General features: G+C 37.8%; 1 protein-coding gene across 1 annotated transcript in view; it reads right to left on the reverse strand.

The window, feature by feature from the left end:
- CTNNA3 (catenin alpha 3) overlaps nucleotides 1-25,577 on the reverse strand; it is a 1,251,491-nt gene that overhangs the window by 1,048,111 nt on the left and 177,803 nt on the right. The gene's annotated exons all lie outside the window — the stretch shown is intronic.

Raw genomic sequence — 25,577 nt, forward strand, 5'->3', positions numbered from 1 at the left:
TTCTTCGGTTTGATTCTTGTGCTCCTCTGGTCTGCTATTGGGTATAATATTCTTTATTTCAGTCCGTGTATGCTTACTTTCTAATTTCTTTATCGTAGCATCGAGGGTCTCATTAGTTTTCGTGAGGCTCTGCTCAAGTTTATAGCAAGCCCTCAAAATTGCAATTCTTAGCTCCATATCCTCCATTTCTGTCATGTTTTTTTGTCTCCGCATCTTTTATGCTTTCTTGGTGCACCCCCTTGTGGTCTCTGTGCGCAGTCTTGTTCTAGCCAAGCCTTAATTGTTGTAGTTAACACTAGAGGGATTTGACCACCAGGCCGACTGGCTGTAGGAATCAGCTATGTGGAAAACTTCAGTCCTCTGGGGAGGCGCTAGTCCAGCCTTTGCCTGAGGCAATCGGCAAATGGCTCTGCGCAGGGTTTGGGTGGGGCGGGCTCAAGAGGGCGGGGGGAGGGAGCAGCTATGGCCGCTCTCAGTCCGTCTCCAGGGGCTCTGCCTCTCTGTTCCCGCAACCGCTGCAAACCTCGGAGGGACCGTAGCCAGACAGTCCCGCTTCTCCCGTTTGAGTCTGGGTCCCTAGAGACTCGCCCGGATCTGTAGCCCAGAGTCTGAGACTCACTCCTGATTGAAAACGACAACCCGCGCCCTCAGCCACCAGCCCGCTTTGCGCGCGCACCGCCGTACCACCGTACCTTTAAATTTTCCACACTGCGCCTCCTCTAAGCCTCGTAATGCTGTTGTTTTTCCTTCTAGTTGAAGAGTCCCTCCTCAGCCAGCCTTCCTGTGGTTCTGGGTGATGTCCGTTCCGTCTTTTAGTTGTATTTTTGAAGTGGTTGTTCGAGGCAGCAAACTCCAGTGTTTACCTATGCCGCCATCTTGGTTTCTCCCAAGCTTATCTTTTTTAAAACCTCATATTTTCTAATTCATTTCCCCTAGAATTCCAACCCCAATATTCTTTCTACTCCACGAGGAACCAAATTCATCAGTTATGTCACACCCACACACCACTACCCCCCAAAACCACTCTACCACTCATCTCATGTCCTCTTCTAACGTGGATTTTAAGAGCGACCTTTTTAAAGAATAATGTCTGAAAGGCTTACAAACAAAACATTTAAATTACAATTGAGATAAATTATTAGAAGTTTCTTGGTTTTCATGGAGACGCCATTCAGAAACAGGGAATAGAGAAGTAACAACTGAGGTGAGTATTCACCAGGTTGACAGAATGAGGAAGGGCATTCTAGGCAGTGGAGGGAGAATCACCAACAAAAGAAATACTTTAATGCATCAGGGAACCATAAATCATCAATTTGGCTGGAAACTGTGAGGAGAGAAGAAATTGGACAAGCACATATCAAAGAAGGGGCTGCGAAGTCTAAAGTGCTGTGGTCATTGACTCTATGACCTGTGTCTGTTCACTAGCGTATCCCTAGGCCCTAACAAACAATTCCCTAGAACATAATGCTCAGTAAGTATTTGACAAATGGATGGGCAAATGGATAGGTGGATGAATAAATAAATGACTAACTTGAACCATGGAGGGCTTAGCATGTTATGGTAAAGAGTCTGGACTTTGGTCTAAATCCAGGTTTTATCAATCGTGGTAATAGATGGCCATTTATGAAGTAGGTCATAAGTAATTTATTAGTAATTAAAGCCACAGTACTGCAATTTGTAAATGATTTACTTTTTAAACATATCTAAGAGCCCATTCAAGATTGCCCCAATAGTATCCTCACGTTGATTCCAATGTAGTTTACTGAGTGAAAGAGTAAAAGATGGAGTTTTAGCTAGTTCACCAAAAAATGCACATAATCTAGAGCCTATCTGTTCTAAGCCATGATGGTTAGTAAGTCACCACTGTCAAACTATCAGTAACCATGGCAATTATAAATTACTGAAGCCTGTACCTCTTAATATTATACTTCGGAGTTTTGTCAAAATTTGGGGTACACTCAAGGAAGTGTATTAGGCCTGTGACTATCATCAGTCACGTGACAACACTGAATGCAACAGAGTGGTCACTGCATAATTTAAGAAAAAGGCTGATATATGATTTGTGTTAGAGAAAAATCATTTTTGTGAAAGTAGATTAGTGGAATGTATGAGACTTAAGACAGGAGAGTTTACAAAACTATAGGTGAGAGATGGAGAAACTCTGAACTAAAGTAATAGTAGCAATGGATATGCAGGAGCATCTGAAATAGAGGCACCAATTAGGAATCCCTGGCACAAAGATGGTGGATGAAACAGCCTAGAGAAAGTGTGTGTGTGGAGTTAGATAAAGAGAAAATTGGCGAGAACTTGAAGAAAAATGCAGTTTTAAGAGGTAGGCAAACAGAAGAAGCCCAAAAAGAAGTTACACATAATTAGACTCATAGGCCAATCAGTTCCTCCAAATATAGTTCCCATTAGTGCAATTCTGTCACAGTGTAGGCACTTGTAATTGTGGTGAATAATTAGAAAGCAAAAACTAGGAAGGAAAAATAGGGATCATCTATACTGGAGCTGGGAAAAAAGTTTCAGTTCAAGACTAACTGCAGTCACTTGGGTATGACTATCCAGACAACTGTGTCAATAAAGATTTTGAGGTCAAGACTGGCTCCAAAGGGAAGACTCACAAAACTGCTGTGTAACGTTGACGCCATGGGTTCAGCAGGTGAGAAGGAATCAACTCTGGGGTCACATGCTACCACCACTGATACTGTGTTCTTATTACATAACACTTAGTACATATTTTATTTTTATTTTATTATATAATTCTAACTTTGAATACAAGTTCATTGTAATGTCAAATGATACAAAGACAAATAAGAAATATGTTCATAATCTCCGCCAAACTGCTCTAGTCCCCTGAGGTAACCAACAACAGAAAAATGTTTTGTATTTATGCTCTTACTCCTTCCTGCTGCACATCATATATACAAATATAAAGGTGTGTGGCTTTTTTTCATAAAAAGTAACAAAGAAAGATACTATAACATAAAATATTATGTTAAGTAAAATAAGCCAGTCAGAAAAAGACAAGTGTCACATGATCTCACTTATATGTAGAATCTAATGAACAAAATAAACTGACAAACAAAATAGATCCAGAGACATGGAAGCATGGAACAGACTGACGAATTGTAGAGGGAGGGGAAAGTGGGGGACAGGAAGAGATTAACTAAAGAATTTATATGCATATATGCACAACCCACAGACACAGATGATAGTGTGGCAAAGGCTTGGGGAGAGCGGGGAGGGGACAATGAGGGGAAAAGGGGGGACATCTGTAATACTTTCAATAATAAAGATCAATTTTTAAAAATGTTCCAATGTCCAAATTATTTTTTTTGGAATTGTCTATAATTTTCTTTTAATGTATTTTCCATTTAATCAGGCTTGCCTGCTGTATTGATCTTATCAGGAACCCAAATAACTTCTAAATGACCTATAGGAATGTTCCATTTTCAGCTCTGTCTTATTCAGTAGCATTGGACATACTTCATCACTTTCTCCTTGAGATTTCAAATATGTTTTCTTCCCAGTTAATGGCAGCTTTTTCTCACTTTTCTTTGGCCTTCCTTTTCATTTTTCTGAGCTCTAACTATTGGAATGCACATAGGGACCTCTCCTCTTCTCTGTCCACACTAACTCTCATCCAGTGCGATGTCTCCTCCAAATGTGTAGCTCCAGCCCACCTACTGAACTCCAGACTCCGAGCCCTACTGCCACTCCATACCTTCGCGTCACTAACAACCATGCAAACTTCACATCAAACTATATTCACCACTTTCTCCTCATCCCAAAATATTAAAATTGATCATTTTGTTAAATTTGGTGATTCAGCAAATTGATTGGCAATTTTAGCAATAAATTTTCCTCCACTGGTTCTATTAAAGAAGGGATTACAAATAATATCTAAAGTATCTTAGAGAAAAAAATGTAAGAATTTATACTCAGTCGAGCTGTCCTTTAACTATAAATGAAACCAACAGACAATCTCAAATATGTAAGGACTCTGTAAGCATGAGTGCTTCCTTAAAAAATTCCTCAGCCCCCAAATCCAGCCATCCAAGAGCACAATCAAAACAAAGAACACACTTAGAGAGAAGTAACAGTAAAAGGGCTGGTGATGAATACCAAATCAATTTTTAAATGGGACAAATAACTTTGAGAACCTTTATAAATGGATTAAATACCTTTGATTACTATGGCTACAAAACAAAAGAAATACAATAAATCAAGACCATGTATAGAGATAACATATCAGAAATTAGAGGGTGAAGAGGGTAGAAAGTGTACTTGTGTTATTTTTCTATCTTTCATACTCAGCCACTAACGGTCACAATGCTTTCTGGATATGAGCTCACACTTTAGGCTTTACAGGCCTCTATGTCACTCCCAGCTCTGCCATGTTCCTGTGACCACCAGTGCAACAGTGGAATAGAGAGCAAGTGACACAGACTCCACATGAGTAAAGTTTTATTTAAATACAATAAATAATAAAGTAAAAAATAGTGATTTCAAACTCTATTAATGGCTTACCCTTTTCCCCACTTCCCCCTCCCTCTTATGTTCCATATTATTGTGATAAATAAATATTTTTTCTGAGTGAAGTCAACAGCTCCTGCAACTTTACTTCCATTGCTTTTCTTACCCTAAATTCAAGTAAAGTAAATTAATACTTGGTATTTAAAATGCCATCTATTCTGTGCTCCCATTTTCCTAAAATTATACCTAGCTATATTTTGCTCAATATAGACACATTGAGAGATGTCTGGAAAGATTTTCAAATGTTGAGAATGGTTATTTCTGGAAAGTAAAATTTGGAGTGATTTTCTGCCTTCTTCTTACTTTTCTGCGTGGTGTAAATTTTTATGATAATAATATGTGGTATAGATATATAACAAAAGTTATGAAATTTTTGCCTAGGGCCGTAGTCTGAACAGAATGGTTCTCATTGTTAAATCTAGTCTGGTCTACCCCCCACCATCAACTAAAGCAAAGCCTTGCATGGTTACAAATACATGAAAGCAATCAAAGTACGAGGAAAAGTCCTCAAGATCTTGTATTTCGTGTGTCATATCAGCCATCTCTTTAATAGTGATAGATATTTTATGTTTATACTGGTTTGATGCCATTTACCTGTGACAGAGCCATTTATTGCATCATTGGTCGAAACAATATAGCATAAAGCATTTAACAGCAATCTCTCACAAGATTACAGCGTAGAAGCATTGCTTAATGAACGGAGAATATTTTATCTGTGAAATAACATATGTCACGTCTTACCTCCTCACAGTTAGAGGAAGCAGTTAATGATTTTCTCCCTTGAAAATAAAAAGTATTTCTTAAATGCCTGTATTTCCAAATCCACATAATAATTTCAAAGCTCTGAACTTAACCTTTAAAATTCACTCTAAGGGGTTCTTTTTACTTTTTGTTTTGGTTATCAAAACAACAAAAGGCACTATTACACTGCCTTCCAGAGCTGTCACCAAAATCGTATCTTTAGCAACCACACACCACAGACCTATTTGCATCCAACATTCTTTGTGGGTGTTTTTTAAGTTTAGAGCAGTAAATTTTTGAAGAACTGCCAATCCTTTCTGTCTTATTTCATATTGAAAGAAAATATTAGGTGGTAATTATCTGCCAACTTCATAAGCAGCTTGTATCATCTTGGGTTTAATGTCAAACATAACTGTTTTCAGGATCCATGCTCACTAGATGCTCTTTAGCTGTACTTCTTCATCTTTCAGCTAAGCCTTCTTGGTGTGACTGGTCCAGAGTTGCCAATGAGAGAAGTTAACCTCATTTTATTTCTATAGCCCTTACCAACAAACAAACAAACAAACAAACAAACAAACAAACAAACAAAAAACTGCAGTTGAATCCTTTAAAAACAGAAGGCAGCTTAATAAGCCTTTTCTTTATTAAATTACAGTCGTGTGCTTGCTGCGGCAGCACGTATACTGAAATGCAGTCATAATGGAGACAGAACAGAGAGTACCTAACAAGTAATGAAAACAAATGTTTCGGGGCAAGGGATCAGGGCAAGGTCTGAAGACATTCATTTGAATTATCAGCCATTCCAATAAGAAGGGGAAATATCCCTGTTAGGAGTTTCCTATTTGTTTTATCTCCCACTGGACCCGGAGGTTGGACACGCCAGTCACTCTCGATTCTAGAGAGAACGAAGTAACTGAACACATTCTTCCTAAACTACCTTGAAGCAGCCTGGTGTCCATTTGTTATCAGTTATTTAGTAAAATGCAATAGGATGTCACCAGGATTCTCTCCAACGCAGTGAAAGAAGGATTAAAACAGTTACATGCCACATTCTATCCCCCATTTGTTTACTGATGACCACGTGACCTTAAACAAGACATCTGTCACCACTTAAAATTTAGTTCTCCAACTGTATAATGAGGAATTTAGCCGTTATTAAACGCTGATCTGCAGTTACTAACCCTTGGGGACTCAGAGAATCTAGAGAAAGGAAAACTGCTGGGTTCTTTCCTCAGTGGAATACACATATTCATAACCACAGAAGTAACAATGTCCTACAAGGTCCAAAGCTGTCTGGTCACCAGTCCCCTCACCCAACCTTCACTCCCTAACTTCATCTCCATGTTCACTCCAGTCCCGCCACGCTGGCTTCCTTGCTCTTGCTCAAACATGACAAGCAAGCGCTCACCTGAGGGCTGGTCTCTCTGCCTAGAATGTTCTTTTTGTAACCGCCAAGACTTTGCTCAAATATTACCTTCCCAGGAGGCTTACTCTGATTTCCTTATTTAAAACTGTAACCAGCATCCCTTTCCAGCATTACTGGCCCTTACACCTTGTTCTAAATTTCCCCCCCAGAGCACGTATCACAGTGTAGCTGTACCCAAAGTAATTAATATAGCGGGCCTGAGAGCTAGCCTTTCAAAGGCCTGCTTACAAGGTTGGCCCCTGGCTGGCATCTAGGAGCTTGGATTTCAGAAGGGTTCTCACGCTCCCAGAACTGATGAGCGGCTCACCACACCTTAACTGTTCGCACAAACAATAGAATGTATGCCAAATACCTGTTTTCCTTGGCGGGGTGCACACATTCAGTGTGGTCAGGCAGAGGGTGACCAGCTACCAAAAAAAAACAAAAACCTGGGAACTGAGTATCTGATGTGCTCCACTGTTAGACAGCACTTCATTCATGTTGTCACAACTCACTGGGAATTAAGTGCATCGATGTGACGCCAGTCTGAGAGGACATTGGAGTGTGCGTCTGGTCTCCCCAGAATTGCCCCTTGTGCCTTTCCCCTGACCTTGCTCTGTACCTTTTCACGGCAACACACCTTAGCTGTGAGTACAATCATCTACTGAGTCCTGTGAGTCCTACTAGCAAATCACTAAATGCAGGAGTGGTCTTGGGGCCCCTGACACTATAAAACTTACTTATGAATTATGTTTACTTCCTGTCTCCACCTGTGAAAATGTAAGCTACGTGAGGGCTAGAAATTTTGTTTTGTTCACTGATGTACCCCACAAGCCTAAAATAAAGTGGTTAGCACATAATTGGTGCTCAATTAACATTTATTGAACAAATGAATATATACAAAATGTTGCAATTAATTTAAGGAAGTTACTAGAGCCCCTCAGGAATCCCTAACCATTGACGCTGGTGAGAACTCCTTGCCAAGGTGGTATTTAATGCTCTTAAGAATTTGAATATTCAAATTATAAGCGAGAAGACCTGTCTAGAAACCGGTTTCTCTTCAGTTCCCTGAAATTAGCCTAAATTTAAGGAAAAGAGATATAAGGAAGTGTACGTGTTTCAGCTGGACAAACCTGGCAAACATTGTTCTCAGAATTAAGTGTGATAGCAGGTGGTAAACTTTATAACACCCTGGCTGTTCACCCCTTGAAAGAAATATGAAGTTTTTATTTTTCTTGGATACCAAGGCTTCAAAATTAGACTCTAGAAATCCTCCTATATCCAGACTTTGAAGCTCGGTAATCTTCTGAGCCAACTTAATCGAGAAGAAGTCTCACAACCTCGGTTAAAATGGAAAGTTAAAGAAATTTTGAGGAGGAAATGGGAAGAAGCCAACTCTGACGAGAGAGCCAAGTATTCACTGAATGTGTGCAGAACAGATGGGGAAAGGGGGGATGGAGGGTTGTTATTATTGTGAGATGAATCCTGTAGGAACCAACAAACTGTACGCAACGCACTCCAAGGCTAGCAATGCTGCAAGAGAAAAACCATTGGCTTAGGTGCAAGGCCACATTTGAAAATATTTCATCTTTTTTTGGTATAAAAAATGTTAGGCAATATATTTATTTTAGCAAGAAAGTTGCCTATTCACAGAGTCGCAAAACTAAATTTTATGCTGGGTCCACAAAGGGAACATACGAGCAGTTTCAGTTCTGGAGAGCATGGTAGGAGTTCATTAAATGCTAGTGAAATTAATAAGTTTGCCTGGTAGGTAATCCATAAATGGTAGTGAAATGAATAAACATATGAAAGACACTGGACTATGTATTGATTACAGCCTAAGTGAACGCCATTCAGGTGTTAGTTTTTTCTATAGTAAATCTTGGCATATTATAGGAATGGGGGACTTAAAAAGGCAGTTTCCTGAAGGAAAGCAGGGGTGGGGGAATGGGTGGGGAGAGATTAACCTGGGAACTTATATGCATATATACATAGCCCATGGACACAGACAATAGTGTGGAGAAGGCCTGGGAGGCACAGGTGCGGGGTGGAGAGGGTCAATTAAAAAAAGGTGGGGGAGAGCATCTGTAATACTTTCACCAATGAAGAAAAAAAAATTTAAGGCAATCTCTTGGAATTGAACGAGGATAATTCAGATTGGAAAGAAACATTTTGGCTGTTTTTAATTAATTAAATTCTAAAATATCTTAAATGTAAAAATAGATGCTAAGTCTTTATTCAACTTGTGCAATTTTTGTCATTAACTTATTTAGCAGCAGCTACAAATTTAAAATAGGAATTTGAGGGGAAAAGCCTCATACGTGTATTCAATGGACTGTAAATTCTTCTCTTTTTCTTTTTTATAATTATTAATAAGACTTTTTAGGACTTACTTGACGTTTAGAGCTCTTACACATTTTCACTATACCATAAATGTAATGTAATGTCAGAGAACAGAAGTCTACCTCGTAACACTTCAGATACCATTTTTTAAAGTAATCATTCTTTCTAATTGATTTAGCCATTGATCCTACTCCCAATAGATATAACATTTAAAGTAGCAAATAGTAGTAAACAATATTAGATTTATAGTACATTGGATGTTACATGAACACGGCAGAGGAGTTATACTTGTAAGTTGTTTTCTATCTAACATTTGGACCTTACTTACTATTTAAAAGGGAAAAAATAGGTTTTATTATTGTTCAATTACATTATATTTACAGCTTGATTTTGCATTTAGGATATAATCCTCATACTGTACTGTTCTTATAAAATAACAAGACATTACTGAAAGAAATTAAAGAAGACACAAAATAAATTTAAGATATTCTGTGCTCGTGGATTGGAAGATTTAACATTATTAAAATGTCCATTTACCTAAAATGATCTACAGATTCAATGCATTCCCTAACACAATGGCATTTTTCAGAGAAATAGAAAATATATATCCTAAAATTTGTATGGAACTCCAAAAGACCCCCAACAGCCAAAGTAATCCTGAGGGTGGTAAAGAACAAAGCCAGAGGTGTCACAGTCCTTGATTTTCAACTACACTGTAGTAACCATAACAACATTTTATTGGCAAAAAAGCAACAACAGTGAATGAAACTAAATTAAGGCCCCAGAAATAAGTCCGCACATGTATGGGCAACTAATTTACAACAAAGGAGCCAATAATATACAGTGGAAAAAGGAAAGTCTCTTTAATAGATGGTGTTGGGAAAATTGAATGGCCACATGCAAAAGTCTGAAACTAGACCACTATCTTATACCATATACAAAGATTAACTCAACATGGATTAAAGACTTGAATGTAAAACCAAAACAGTCACAGAACCTTCAGAAATATGAAATTTGGGAAAGAAATGAGAGGGTGCAGTGACAGCGAAATCGTTGCCCCAGTATGGAGTCGTTATGAGGATTAACCAGTTCATGCCTATAAAGCCTTTAGCACAGTGCCTAGCACATTGAAAGATAAGCTCAATAAATACTCCTATCATTATATCAATTCAGTCAAGAAGAAAGGGGAGTAACCTAACTGCAGCTAGAAATGGGAGTCACCTAACCTAACTAGCCAGTGTCATGGGAGGCATTTGGATTTTCACAGAAATCCTGTGCCATCTCAGTCTCATTCATAAAGAAAATGAAGAGGAATTGACAAGTATAAAGGTCTATTTTATCGAAAACCTGCTCTTGATTCATTCCCACATTAATAAGAAAATCTAAACACAGAGATTACTCCCAAAGCCTTCCTCAGACAATGCCTGGGATATTTCACCCTAGCAGAGAGAAGCAGAATATAGGTAGTAGGAAAAAGCAATTAGGACAAGTATGTTTGTGAAAGTCTTTCAGTACCAAAGCTAAGATCAGAATTCAATATTCCTCTCCTCTAATCCTGTGGGCAAAATGGCAGAATTCATACTTGCAAGACCACCTACACCTGGAAATACTGTGGAATACCCTTAAGCCAAAAATCAGCCAATAAAAAGAATGGGAATGGGGTGTTTATCTGGCTTATTCTTTCTAACATACTCAAAAGTGACACTGTTATTGTTGTTTATTTTTTAATATATAATAGGAGTGGAAACGCTACCAGATTACAGTGTTGGTGTTGTGTTGCTGGAATATCATCTCTTTTACATATGTTTCAGGATTCTACTGTCAAATTTAAGCCCTATTGGCAAACTGGTTTTCTTCTTTTATCTTCATGAAACGATTATCTTACTTCAACGGCCACAGACTCAGCCTGTGAGATACACGGTGAAGAAAAATGAACAAATGGCTGTGCTTCCATTTTCTAACACCCCTGTGTGCGGTGGGAAGTCCCAGGCAACAGCCACAGGAGGTATCACACAGACAAAACAATTCACTTAGAACTTATTTTGAAGCATGTTAATTTCAGTTTATTTTATCTCCCAAAGGTTGTCTAGGTGTGGTATTGTAATAATCAACATAGGATTCTTGTTGAATTGGGGGGGGGGAATAAGAACAGAATGGGCTAGTGCAGAATTAGAACAGTGTGACTCAGAAGTATCACTCAATTACTCAAACGATGTGGCCATCTGAACATCTCCTCCCTTGGAAGCAGAGTAAGATGAATATATATCTGTTAACATCCTGGATATGAGATCTGGCATCTTTTCTAGCCAAACATAACTTCACCAAAGCCAACTTCTTCCACATCCTTTAGAATAGGAAGGATAATATTTTTAGCGAAGTTGAAAACTTCTAGAATTTATCACTAAAAGTGTGTTTCATGCAATGAAGAGAATCCCTAAGGAAAGTGTCAAACATGGTTTCTTCCCAATGGATTTCATCCTTACTCCTAAATCTGAGGCAGAAACAACTGAGATTCCACAAACATGACTATGGCATTATTGGACAAATGAGGTGCCAAGGTGCAGAGCAATTTAGAAAGGATGAAAAATCTAGTCACTTACAGAAATCTGTGTGATTCAGTCTAGGGGAAAAAAGGAAGAAGTGTGCATATTAGTTTAATGAGATGTAGATAAAATATTTTAAATTGGCCCAAAGTGCTCTGGTTGAATTATCTTGGATAATAAAGGATTAAATTTCCCAGAAAATCTTTGTCCCAAAGTAGAATAATTTTCTAGTTCATACTTCTGATGCTTTATAAAATAAAACCTAAAGGGCATTTATCTAATTTTTTCCTTAGAATAAAATAGTATTAAAAAATAAAAACTGAGCCTTAGCAGAATTGAGTTTGGAAATTTAAATGGCAAACCCAAAAACTCACTGAAGGAAAGGAAATGGGAAATTATATTCCTTATAACAGAGATCCAGTGCCTGAGGAAAAAAGGATAAAACTATTTTCTGTGAGCTCTAGGGATATACTTATGTAAGACGTCCTGCTCTTACATAATAACTGTTGATCCATATTTTTAACAACACCCAAGATTCCTCTGATGATAAAAATTAGGGAGGTAGAACTGTATTTCCATGGAAACAGAATCCAATTTTTGAGAAATGCTGACAAAAAAAATTCCTATCTTCTTGATGCAGAATAAAATCAGACGGAACCATCCTAAGCTTCCTTGAAATCTACTCAAGTTCAGTTGATCTTCTTAGCTTGAATCTATTTGTTTTTCTTTACAAATTTAAAATGTTTGTATTTCACCTCATTTCATATTCCAGGAGCTAGAGTAGATTGCCCACTCTCAATGAGAAGGTCCTTAGAGTCTGAACTCTGGAACTCTATTTCAATCATTTCCAAACATTTAATAAGCACTGTGTTCACACCCCTGAAAGTTTCTTCCTACCTTTAATTAAATTCAGCACTGAGCTATAGCACCTGAATGCCTCTGCATTCTCTATATGGCTCGAGGTCCCTGGATAGTGGCTTCGCTGAAGGTCCTGTCTGATCCACAGAGTCAACACATACAAGTCAACAGAAATGTGGAGGGAAAGGACAGGGTTAGGTTTTAAACCACAGAACCCAGGAAGAAGTGTCTATGCAGACCCAACTTGACCGAAGTGGCACTGCAATGAAAAGTGTTAGGATCACTGCTTTCGAAAAAGGATTCCCAGTAAGTTCATTTCCTTGTTCTTCAAGTGCTCGTGGAATTAAGGAAATGAGCCTTTATGTCATGAGCCTCTGATGATCAAATAGACCTGAGACTATGAGGGCTGATGCTCCTGAAAAGCTCCCAGTTGATCAGATAATAAGCTGGGATCAAAGGCAGCAATGGGCCAATACTGCTTCTTTTTTTTTCTTAACCGCTTTTTTCTCCAGGAAATTCTGTTGTTGGGTTGTTAGATTTACAGTTACACGTGGGACGTTAAGATTTCTTGCTGTACTTTTATGGTAATTGCAGTTTGCTATACATGCTATTTATCATCGACAGTTTATATATTCTGTGTGCTAGTTTTATGCTGGATGGGGTCTGAATGCACTTCAGGGAACCGTTCATTTTTCTCCCCATTTTAAGAAACTGTACATGGATCAGACAATAAATAACAGCAATAGTTCAGAAACCTAAAGATTGGAAAACTGAGTAAGGATGATTCTAAAAGGGCATGGAAATTTCATACCCTATTTTGTTTGCTTACTGAGTAGTTTGATGGAATTAAAGAACACTGAAGCTAAACTGTGGGACCATCAGCTGTAATTCCAGCGACACGAATGTCCTTTGAGACCCTTATCCTCTCTGAGCCTCAGTTGCCTCTTATGAAAAATGAAAAGTCATACTAGGTCATAGATGGCACTTCCCTCACATCAGTTTCAATCAATTGATAATGACTGGCTGAAGTACTGTGTTAATAATGATTCTGAGGCTGATTCCAGACAAAAGTAGAGAATCATGGATGATTTGCTAAGTCTCCTATAAGCATAAGGGAGAGTAGCGACATGTATGCAAAGTATTTTCCGTATTTGCCCTAAGCCAGCGGTTCTCAACCTATGGGTCTCGACCCCTTTGGGGGTCGAACGACCCTTTCACAGGGGTCACCTAAGTCCATCAGAAAACACATATATAATTACATATTGTTTTTGTGATTAATCACTATGCTTTAATGATGTTCAATTTATAACAATGAAAATACATCCTGCATATCAGATATTTACATTACATAAATATTTACATAACAGTAGCAAAATTACAGTTATGAAGTAGCAACGAAAATAATTTTATGGTTGGAGGTCACCACAACATGAGGAACTGTATTAAAGGGTCGCAGCATTAGGAAGGTTGAGAACCACTGCCCTAAGCGATCACTAGGGTTTCTTTTTGTTGCAATCTACAAAGAATTTCATATGACAAATCATAAAATCTTTTATACAAAAGGCTTCGTATTACATTTTCTCTCAATAATGCCTAATAGGTAGGTAGGTAAGTAGGTAGGTAGGTAGGCAGAAAGACTTTACGTTTACTAATTGATTTGGGTGGGGCTTTTTTTCAGGAGTGAGACCATTTCCGCTCTTTAGAATACAACTGTTGCCGTAACCGGTTTGGCTCAGTGGACAGAGCGTTGGCCTGCGGAATGAAAGGTCCCAGGTTCGATTCCGGTCAAGGGCATGTACCTTGGTTGCGGGCATATCCCCAGTGGGCAGTATGCAGGAGGCAGCTGATCGGTATTTCTCTCTCATCAATGTTTCTAACTCTCTCTCTCTCTCCCTTCCTCTCTGTAAAAAATCAATAAAATATATTTTTAAAAAAACAACAAATGTCAATAAAGCCCAGAAAAGAAATGCACCAATTAACAGGAAAACTATATGTAGCTAATGACAGTAACTGATTGGGAATCATAAAAGACTCAGACCATTAAAAAGGTTATGCAAGAAAGTGAAAACAATCTTTGCCCAATAAAATCATACATGTGCAGTCAAATTGCAGCAGCTTGCCTTCTACAATAACTAACATCATCTCACTCTGAAGATGGCTAAGGTGGGAAACACTTCTGTCAGTCTTTCTGGGATCACCAAAAAGCACACATTAAAAAAAAAGTCACTTTAATGAGACTTTTACTTCCATGTAAGAAGAACCTATTTCTCAACTAATAGAGCACTAGGTTAAGAGTCATAAGTCTTGAAGTTTAGTCTCATTTCTGCCACTAACTATCACTATCTTGGTTAATCCACAACCCACCTAAAACTCAGTTGCCTCATTTTAAAAATTAGGGAGGTTGAACAGTATTTCTCTTCCAGCTCACACAGAATTAAAATAAAATCTTGTGAAATGGAGAAGTGGTCAGTTGTGTTGCATAAATCCTTAGAGGAGACCAGTTATCAGTCGGCACCTGTAAGTAGCCACGATTGGCTTCATGTAATCACTCATTCTTTAGGTAAATTCTAGCCCTGGATAAAGAAGGAAAACTCTTATCCTCCCCATACTTAAAATATATGTATTTCATTAAGACTACATTTTCATTGCCCTACTTTTTATCCCAGGTAGACATAAATCCTAGCTTGATTGTGTATCAGTAAAGCATACATAATTGCAGCAAATTTGCAAATGGAAAAGTTTGGGAAAAGACAATGACTTGTGTAAAATTACACTGTAATTCAATTAAAAAGTGTCCCAATTCCCAGATCTTGTTTCAACTGAATAATGGCAAGTTAGGATATGCATTGTATATCCTAAGCATTATAGGCAAATTCAAGCAAAAGCACAGTGTTTAGTTGTCAAAGTGACAACCAGAAATGTTAATACTTCCTCAACTCCAATATTCCATAAAAGATCCCAGTTCCATGTCAAATGAGTTATACCTACAATATTTTATACTACCCAGAATTAGAAAAACCTAAAATTAAAAGAGAGTTGCATTACATTTTTTTCTACTAGTTTCTGTTTTAGACAATGGCCACATTCCCAATTTACAAATTTTATGAAAACAAATACCCTTACATTGAAATAGCTGTTATTAGATGTGAGCTCTCTTAAAATGAAAATAGATCAGATGTGACAAATTCCTGCTCTAGCCATCACCTAGTGATGAAGATGTTTTGTTTTGATTGATTTAGAAATTTGTAATAAATAAAAAATGTTCAGTTTGAATATAATGTTTATTCCCTATGGCAACACATGACAAAAAATTTTTCTCTCACTTCAGCCCAAGGAATACATTATTTACCCTCAAATAGACATATTAATAGATGTGTGATTTCAGTTTTTCTTCTATATCTCCAAATATTTAAATGCTTAATAAAAATATTATCCATTAATGTATTAAGGACCTGGCTTTAGTCATAGTTCCAGTATAAAACTAGTCCTTTAAGGTTTAAAAAATGTAAGAGATGACTTGGAATCTTTGCTAAGATAGGAGTGTCTGTGTAAATCAGCACAGATGAATGTCATATCTAACAAGGGGTAAGGAACTTATAGCTTTGATTATTACCTTTTTTTAGAGCCAGATTTCATTTTGAACTATGTCTAAATAATGTTATCAGAATATTCTAAGATTAAAACATCAAAGGAAATAAGGTTAAAATTTTGTCAAATATATCTGGCCTTTCCTGACGCGCTTTGGAATCTCCTTAGACCGGGTCTAAATGTATAAAGTTGTCCAAGCAATGTTCATGCCGAGATCCACTTCAAAGCGTTCAGCACACTAACATGTCACATTCAAAAAGTGACTTAACGACTGCTTTTCTTAAGGACTGCCCCTTGATTTGCAGTCCTGTCATGTTTTAACAGGACCAGATCCCAGTCTCAGCCTGGCCTCTGAGAGACAGGATGTGCCCCAGGCAGGTCAATTACGAAGCCTTCCATTTCACTGTGGCCCATCCAGCCTGATTCACCTGCTGATGCTGCTCCTCCAGAACTTCAATGGATAAATGTATCCGGTGGTTAAGCAACTTTTAAAAGGCTGTGGTTTAAATAAATAGCTTTATAAATAGAATGAAATATTATAGGAAGTAAATACTTCACTTAGCAAAGGAAAAAAATATATCTAATGGATACTGTCATATGTGATGTTCCCTTTTGGATGTCAATAAAAACTAAACGGTGCATAGACTCCAGCATTTTAAAATAATAACCACGATGTTTATTTAGCATCTTATTGCAAAGAGAGAAAATTTAGACATTAGGACACCAACTCCTAGAGTAAAATAAACTAACAAGCAAAATAGAAACATACTCATAGATACAGAGAACAGACTGACAGCTGTCAGAAGGGAGGAGGGCTCCAGGGCTGGGTGAAAAGATGAAGGGATTAGGCAAAAATTAATAAATAAATAAAACAATGTAGACACAGACAGACAACAGGGAGAAAGGGGGGTGAGGAGAGGCAGAAGGTAAAAGGAGTATTAATGGTGATCGAAGGAGAATAGACTTTGGGTGGCGAACACACAGTAAAATATACTGTATTATAGAATGTATTATAGAATTGCACATTTGAAACCTATATAATTTTACTAACCAATGCCACCCCAATAAATTCAATAAAAACCAAGAAATAGCATAAGGGAATATTGGGGGAGTAATATTGTAAATATTATATATCCTAATTGTGGCGATGGCTATATCACTCTATGCATTTACCAAAACTTTACAAAAGTAAATTTTACTATATGTAAATTAAAATAAATTTTCAAATAAAACAGAAAGATCTCTCCTACAAGTAAGCATAAGGAAAAGCATCACATTTTCTAAATATTATAGACCAGTGAGACATCATTTCACAGGGTATCATCTACAAACAAGATAATGTAACCGAGTATGTCAACCACAAAATAGGCTATAATTTTTCAATATCTATGGCATAAAAGCATGCTTATTAAAAGCATGAGTGGTTGGCCCAAATGTTGTTTACCACCCCTGAAGAGATGTAAAACGTTAATAGATTATTATACCTTTCATAAGTAAAGTGCAAAGTTACCTTCCTGAGAGAAGTGTCAAACTTTGCACTTTGACTTCCTGTTATGTTCACTTTGGAACAAAGCCTCCATGAACCACCCCAAATGAGCTATTTACTCTGATAAATACTGTCTCCTAACAAGAAGCAAAGATGTGGCCTGAGAAGATAGCTGCAGGGATTTTAATGCACTCTCTGAAACACTTTGACACACTCTTTTAGAAAAAAATTAATTTAATAGCAATCAGATATCGGGCTCAAAATTCCATTTCCTGAAAAAGGTCATCAAAAAACAGATGAATAGCCCTGGCCGGTTTTGGCTCAATGGGTGGAGTGTCGGCCTGCGGACTGAAGGGTCCCGGGTTCGGTTCCGGTCAAGGGCATGTACCTTGGTTGCGGGCACATCCCCAGTGGGAGGTGTGCAGGAGGCAGCTGATCGATCTTTCTCTCTCATCGATGTTTCTAACTCTCTATCTCTCTCCCTTCCTCTCTGTAAAAAATCAATGGAATATATTTTTTAAAAAAGATGAATAAATAAAAAAGCTACATCAAAATAAAAAGCTTCTGCACAGCAAAAGAAACCATCAACAAAACAACAAGAAAACCCACCTCGTGGGAAAACATATTTGCCAATGTCATATCTGATAAGGGCTTAATCTCCAAAATTTATAGGGAACTCATACAACTTAACAAAAAGAAGATAAACAATCCAATCAAAAAATGGGCAAAGGATCTAAATAGACACCTTTCAAAAGAGGACATTCAGAAAGCCAAGAGACATATGAAAACATGCTCAAAGTCACTAATCATCCGAGAGATGCAAATCAAAACAACAATGAGGTACCATCTCACACCTGTCAGAATGGCCATCATCAACAAATCAACAAACGACAAGTGCTGGAGAGGATGTGGAGAAAAAGGAACACTTGTGCACTGCTGGTGGGAATGCAGACTGGTGCAGCCACTATGGAAGGCAGTATGGAGGTTCCTCAAAAAATTGGAAATGGAACTCCCATTTGACCCTGTGATCCCACTTCTAGGAATATATCCCAAGAAACCAGAAACACCAATCAGAAAGGATATATGCACCCAGATGTTCATAGCAGCACAATTCACCATAGCTAAGATCTGGAAACAGCCTAAGTGCCCATCAGTAGATGAATGGATTAGAAAACTGTGGTACATCTACACGATGGAATACTATGCTGCTGTTAAAAAGAAAGAACTCTTACCATTTGCAACAGCATGGATGGAACTGGAGAGCATTATGCTAAGTGAAACAAGCCAGTCAATGAAGGAAAAATACCACATGATCTCACTCTTTCATGGATAATTAAGACCATTACAAACTTTTGAACAATAATAAATACAGTGGCAGAGCTGCCTCAAACCGATTGTCGGACTGCAGTGGGAAGGCCAGGGAGGGTTGGGGGACAGGAGGGAGGGGAATAAGAGATCAACCGAAGGACTTGTATGCATCCATAACTAATGGACATAAGACACTGGGGGGTAAGGGAGGGCAGGGGCTTGTCAAGGGTGGGGGGGGAAAAGGACACTTATGTAATACCCTTTGTAATACTTTTAGCAAAAAATTAAAAAAAAAAAAAAAAAAAAAAAAAAAAAAAAACAAGCAAACACAAATGAACACAAGGCCAGGTCAATAGAAGACCTCAGCAGCATGGTTTTCCAAAAGATTTTTTAAAAAGTAAGAAAGACATTGAGAAATAGGGTTTGGAGGTTCCCCAGTGAATGTGGAGCTCTAACCTCAGCTCTTCTCAGCCCAGGCCAATTTTGACATCTGGCTGCCCCTCTAGAATATGGGCCTTTGTGTAAAAGAGAAACAATATGTGTGCTTAGAAAGGTAATCCTGAATAAACTATAAAGCTTAAACTCAAAAAAAAAAAAAAAAAAAGATGTGGTGTGTGTGTATATACAGTGAAATATGATCCTATGTAATAAAAGGCTAATAGGCGAGCAGTTGGGAGCCAGCAGTCCCAGATTGTGAGAGGGATGTCTGGCAGTTGGACATCCCCCAAGGGGTCCCAGATTGGAGAGGATGCAGGCTAGGCTGAGGGACAAACCCCCCCCCCCAGTGCACGAATTTCATGCACCAGGCCTCTAGTATTATAATAATAATTAACAGCTCCCTTTTCTGGCAAGTAGAAAAAAGTTCCAAGTGGCAGATTCCCTCTCATTAAAACCTTCATCCTTTCACACAGAAAGAGAGAAAAAAAAGAAAAAAAGGTCCTCTGGTAGCTCAAGCCAAGTTCCTGCAAGCTAACCATCCTCCACAAAATTATGATACAAAAAACATGGATGTCCCATATCCTCTGTGTGTCAGCTGTGGTCATACATAACACAAAATTCCAATTCACTATTTCTAGTAAGATTGACTATTGCCCTAATACTTTCATCATAAATTAAACTTGTAAAAGTAAGCACTCTAAAAATGACAGAATTCCTACTTTCTCCTATGTCTTCAAGTCCCCTCCTGAAACTTCCAGCCCTAACAGAGATGATTACACAAAGGACCTTCTTCCCTAGTCTATGCATCACAAATATTAATTCCAGTTATGTACACCATGGTCAACTGGCAGGAAAGAAATCATCAGAAAGGGCTAAAAACGAAATGGTGGGGGAAAACCAAAGTGCCACATATATGAGTGGTGACAGGATGTTTTTTTGGAAATGGGAAAAGTTTTCACAATGAGTTATTACCTCTCATCTGCCAGAATGGCTATCATATCAATAAATCAACAAACAACCAGTGTTGGTGAGAATCTGGAAAAAGAGAACCCTCGTGCACTGTTGGTAGGATTGTAAATTGGTGCAGCCAGTATGGAAAACAGTAGAGAGTAACTTAGGTGTCCAAAAATAGATGAATAAATAAAGAAGATGTGGTGTGTGTGTATGTATATACAATGAAATATGATCCTATATAATAAAAGGTTAACATGCAAATTGACCAAATGGCGGAATGACTGGTCACTATGATGCACATTGACCACCAAGGGGAAGATGCTCAATGCAGGAGCTGCCCCCTGGTGGTCAGTGCTCTCCCGCAGGGGGAGTGCTGCTCAGCCAGAAGCCCTGAGCCGGGCACACGGCTGGCGAGAGCAGCGGCGGTGGCAGGAGCCTCTCCCGCCTCCACAGCAGTCAGACATCCCCCAAGGGCTCTTGGACTGTGAGAGGGTGCAGGCCAAACTGAGGGACCCTCCCCCCCCAAAGTGCATGAATTTTGTACACTGGGCTTCTAGTTCAGCCGTAAAAAAGAATAAAATATTGCCAATTGTGACAACATGGATAGACCTGGACAGTATTATCCTAAGTAAAATAAGACAGATAGAGAAAGATAAATACCACAGGATTTCACTTATATGTGAATTCTAAAAACAAAAGAGCAAACAAAATAAACGAAATCATAGAGACAGAACTGATGGTTGCCAGATGAGAGTGAGGGTTTGGGGGCTGATGAAAAAGGTGAAAGAGATTAAGAAGCACAAATTTCCAGTTATAAAAATAGTCCCAAGGCCGAAACCGGTTTGGCTCAGTGGATAGAGCGTTGGTCTGTGGACTGAAAGGTCCCAGGTTCGATTCCGGTCAAGGGCATGTACCTGGGTTGCGGGCACATCCCCAGTAGGAGATGTGCAGGAGGCAGCTGATCGATGTTTCTCTCTCATCGGTGTTTCTGACTCTCTATCTCTCTCCCTTCCTCTCTGTAAAAAAATCAATAAAATATATTTTAAAAAAAAAAAAATAGTCCCAAGATGCAAAGTACAGCATAAGTAATATAGTCAATAATCTTGTGATAACTATGTATGGTGCTGGGTGGCTACTAGACTTATCAGGGGGATCACTTTATAAAGTACATAAATGTCTAATCACTATGTGTACACCTGGAACCAATATAATATTGTACATCAAATATATTTTTTCAAGAAATGGGAAAGGTTTTATAGCTAGAGCATAGGGGTCCAGATGGTGCCTCTTTCCCTCATTAGCTCTATGGCTTTAGACAGCTTACTTCACCTGTCTGAATGCCAGTACCACAATCTAAAAAATACTGGCATAATTAATCTTAGAATTAGGTGCCATACAGGAGTAATTCTCAAGCCTCCTGCATGACAGAACTCAGACTCTGCCCCAAGAATCTGTTTTATTTTGGCCTAGGGTGAGGCCTGGACAAAAAATAAATAAAAGCTTCCCAAGGTATTCCACTATGTAGCTGGGGTGACAGTCACTGGATTACAGTATTGGAGAGAACTCCCTAAACTTTCACTCAGTGCAACATTTAGCAATGTGTTTAAAAATACCATTGAATCACCCTATTATGCATTTGCATGAACTGAAAGAATGCTAGTAATTCAAAAGCTTACCTTGACATTTACCTATAATCCCTCACTTAACAAGCGAATCATCGTTATCATTAACAACTGAGAACTGTTCTAAGAAGCTAAGAAATAAGACATACACATTAAATAACTAAAGTCAATTAATATGAGCCATGTATAAAATGACCTAAGTGATGGGATAGACTGCATTGCTTTAGGTCAGACAACTTGCTTTTTTAAAAAATAGTATTTCCAGTATCAAGTACACTGCATGGAACTCAATAAATATTTGTTAAATGAATGAATAAGATACGTGATTTCTGCAAGAATTTACCAACAGTGCCATTGTCAAAGACTGGAATACAGGGGAAGATATTTTTATTGGAAAAATGACTCTCAGTCGGCTGCCCATAAACAAGACTACTATAATGAAGAAACCTCAACTTGGCTTTGAAGGGTAAATCAAGCAGCTCTTGGCATTTCCAGTTAAATCTTTTGACTAGTAGACCACCTTATCCCATTCTTGGCTCCAGTCCTCACTACCCTCCAACCTTGTTACAATAACAATCAACAGGAGGCTAGCCTTCCTAAACAAATTTCACCATTATTAGAAGGATTATAAAAGTCTTGCTTTCTAAGCATTATGTACCTGCTTAAGAACGAATAAATGTACAGAATAAACCAACGAAGAAAAAGAACATGAATTCACCCAACTAGATTGACCAATGGGCCTGGGAGATGAATGTACCTACTGCCTTTATACCATTTCACATTCTCCCACACTCAACCATCTCTTAGATGGTTGCTGCAGAACTTAAAGAAAATTTATTGCTGAGTTTATTATTTTTCAACATCCTTTTACTGAGCACCCAGCAACTAAAGTGGTAAGTACCTTCAAACTTGCAAAAATAAATGCTGCAAATATCTAGGCTGAATTACCCATTTGTATGGTTGGAACTTGAATTATTCATTTACATTTTTTAAAGAGGAGAATAAACAAAACTACACAAAGAAAGGAGATACTTAAAAAATCTTATTGCTATAGATTTAAAAGTTTACAAAGTGGTAGGAAGCCAAAAGACCTCTTCAGCAATAAACTATACATTTATTCAACAACCTAATTAATACTCGCCAACTATGTTACTTAAGAAACAAAACAATACATCTAAAGAATGCAACTGCATGCAAGCAAAAGGAAGCATATTAATAAGTGAAAAATCTTACAAGATTAGGATAGGAAAAAATCATTTTCTCTTCAAACCTGTATTTAAATATTAATATCAATGGGCGGATCCATTTTAATTACTAATTTTAATGTAAATCAAATGTTTAAATTAGAGCAACAATGTGAGATTTCTGAGGCCACTGTCCATAACAACCTATGTCAATAGCAACATAAGGTATCAATTTCTTATTTGAAAAGGAATGGCAATTTTCCTCTACCTATGTGCAAATGATTATGCAAACCCATGCAAATTCTAGACCCATACACTTAACAATTTAATTAATTAAATTCTAAATTAAAAATCCAGTTATTCTCCAAATGATATCTTCAGGCTTACATTGATTCATTTATTCCTGCTTCCTTATTAACAATAACAAACACCAGCTTGACAATGGTTATCAAAATAGGGCATGACACTTGGATGTGAGAAGAAAATAAAACTACTTGTATTTATTTTTATCAAAAACTAGAAAGAGCCGTAACTGGTTTGGCTCAGTGGATAGAGAGTCGGCCTGTGGACTGAAAGGTCCCAGGTTCGATTCTGGTCAAGGGCATGTACCTTGGTTGCGGGCACATCCCCAGTAGGGGGTGTGCAGGAGGCAGCTGATCGATATTTCTCTCTCATCGATGTTTCTAACTCTCTATCCCTCTCCTTTCCTCTCTTTAAAAAATCAATAAAATATTTTTTTTAAAAAACTAGAAAGAAATTAAGTTTTACTGATATTTAACAAAGAGATTACAATGGTGCCTTTTCTGTCTCTATGTCAACTGTAAACAAGACAAGCAGATTACATGAGATATGTAGAAGGAAGTGAAAGGAGTTGATAGTGAGGCCCTCATTCATCTCCTGGCTTTCAGCACATTGCAAAGGAAGTAAATTTACTGATTATATTACCTAGTTTTATTTAAACTAACCTTACAAAATAAAAAATGGGGAAAAAAATCTTACAAAGAAACACTAAGTTGACAATTATACTAAGAATACAGACACAAAGAAATGATGTCACTTATACTCCAATGGTGAGTTCATCATCCATAATATAATTGTTCCTGACAAAAAGTCAGGCAAAAATAATTTTAATATTACTAAAATGTAGATTTTAATCCACCATCATTAACGGTAAAGGTCACCTTGAGTACATAGAGTGCCTAAAGATATTATGTAATGATAGTACAAAGCTACTGTGATTAGCAAACATTTTTTAAATGTTGCTTATTTTATCTTTATCCCATTATTCAGTATTCTTCCCATATGTTGTACTGTGTCCATTTCTATATTATTTCAGTAGTTTGTGTATATAATTCATAGTGAAAGGGATTCCCAGACCGTCTTATCCAAGTCACACTGCCCTCTCTCAGCCTTCACATCATGATCTGCAGGAGTTAAGAGAACCCTGAAGCTCTATGTGCCCCCTCCCCCACAACATTCACAGCTTTATGACTTTGGAGACTATCAAGAATAATTCCATCTGCCCTAGCTGGTTTGGCTCCGTGTATAGAGGGTCAGCCTTAGGACTGAAGGGTCCTTGGTTCAATTGTGGTCAAGGGCACATGCCGGGGTTACAGGCTCCATCCCTAGTAGGAGGTGTGCAGGAGGCAGAGGATCAATGAATCTTGCTCATCCTTGATGTTTCTATCTCTCTCTCCTCTCTTCCTCTCTGAAATCAATGAAAATATTTTTTTTTAAAAGAATAATTCCATCAACTTCTCTGTCACCATAGGAAACCCAAACTTCCAGGGTTGTCCTTCATTACTACATCTCCTTAATCTCATCCTATTTTCTTCTCCCCAACCCAAGTTCAGAACCATTATACTAGGTTTTCTGGAGATGATAAAATCCCTCATATGTTCCATCTGTTCCTGAATATTGTTACCACCTTTTTGGTATCATTAAAATGCAACTTGAACAAGGAGTGATGTCAGCAAACTGACTACAAAGGTATTTCTAACACCCATAACCTGCCAGGAACATCAATTTGAACTTTCCCTGAAAGAAAGTAGTGCACTAGAATATAGTTCTTTGAAATCATCCAGAAAAGTTAAAAAAGCCTACATGAATTATGAGAACTCATTAAAATAAATAATTTACACATTACAAGGGTCTCAGAAGGAGAAGAGAAGGGGAAAAGGAGCAGGAAACTTATTTAAAGAAATGATTGCTAAAAACTTTCCAAATCTGGGAAGGGATTTGAATATCCAAGTTTATGCAACTAACAGATAAATCCTAAATTTTAACCCAAAATGACCCTCTTCATGACACATTATAATAAAACTGTCTAAAATTCAAGACAATTAATAAAGTAGCAAGAGAAAAAAGAAACTCCCCATGTATAAGGAAACCCCCATGATGCTATCAGCAGATTTATTTTTATTTTTTTTTACCAGAAACCTTGCAGGCCAGGAGTGAATGGGATGATATAAGTACTGAAAGAATAAACATGCCAACCAAGAATACTCTACCCAGCAGTGCTGTCTTTCAGAAACAGAGAAATAAAGACTTTATAAATATTTTCCCAAA

Source organism: Myotis lucifugus, unplaced genomic scaffold, assembly GCF_000147115.1.
Source record: "Myotis lucifugus unplaced genomic scaffold, Myoluc2.0 scaffold_62, whole genome shotgun sequence".
In the NCBI taxonomy this organism is placed as follows: domain Eukaryota; kingdom Metazoa; phylum Chordata; class Mammalia; order Chiroptera; family Vespertilionidae; genus Myotis; species Myotis lucifugus.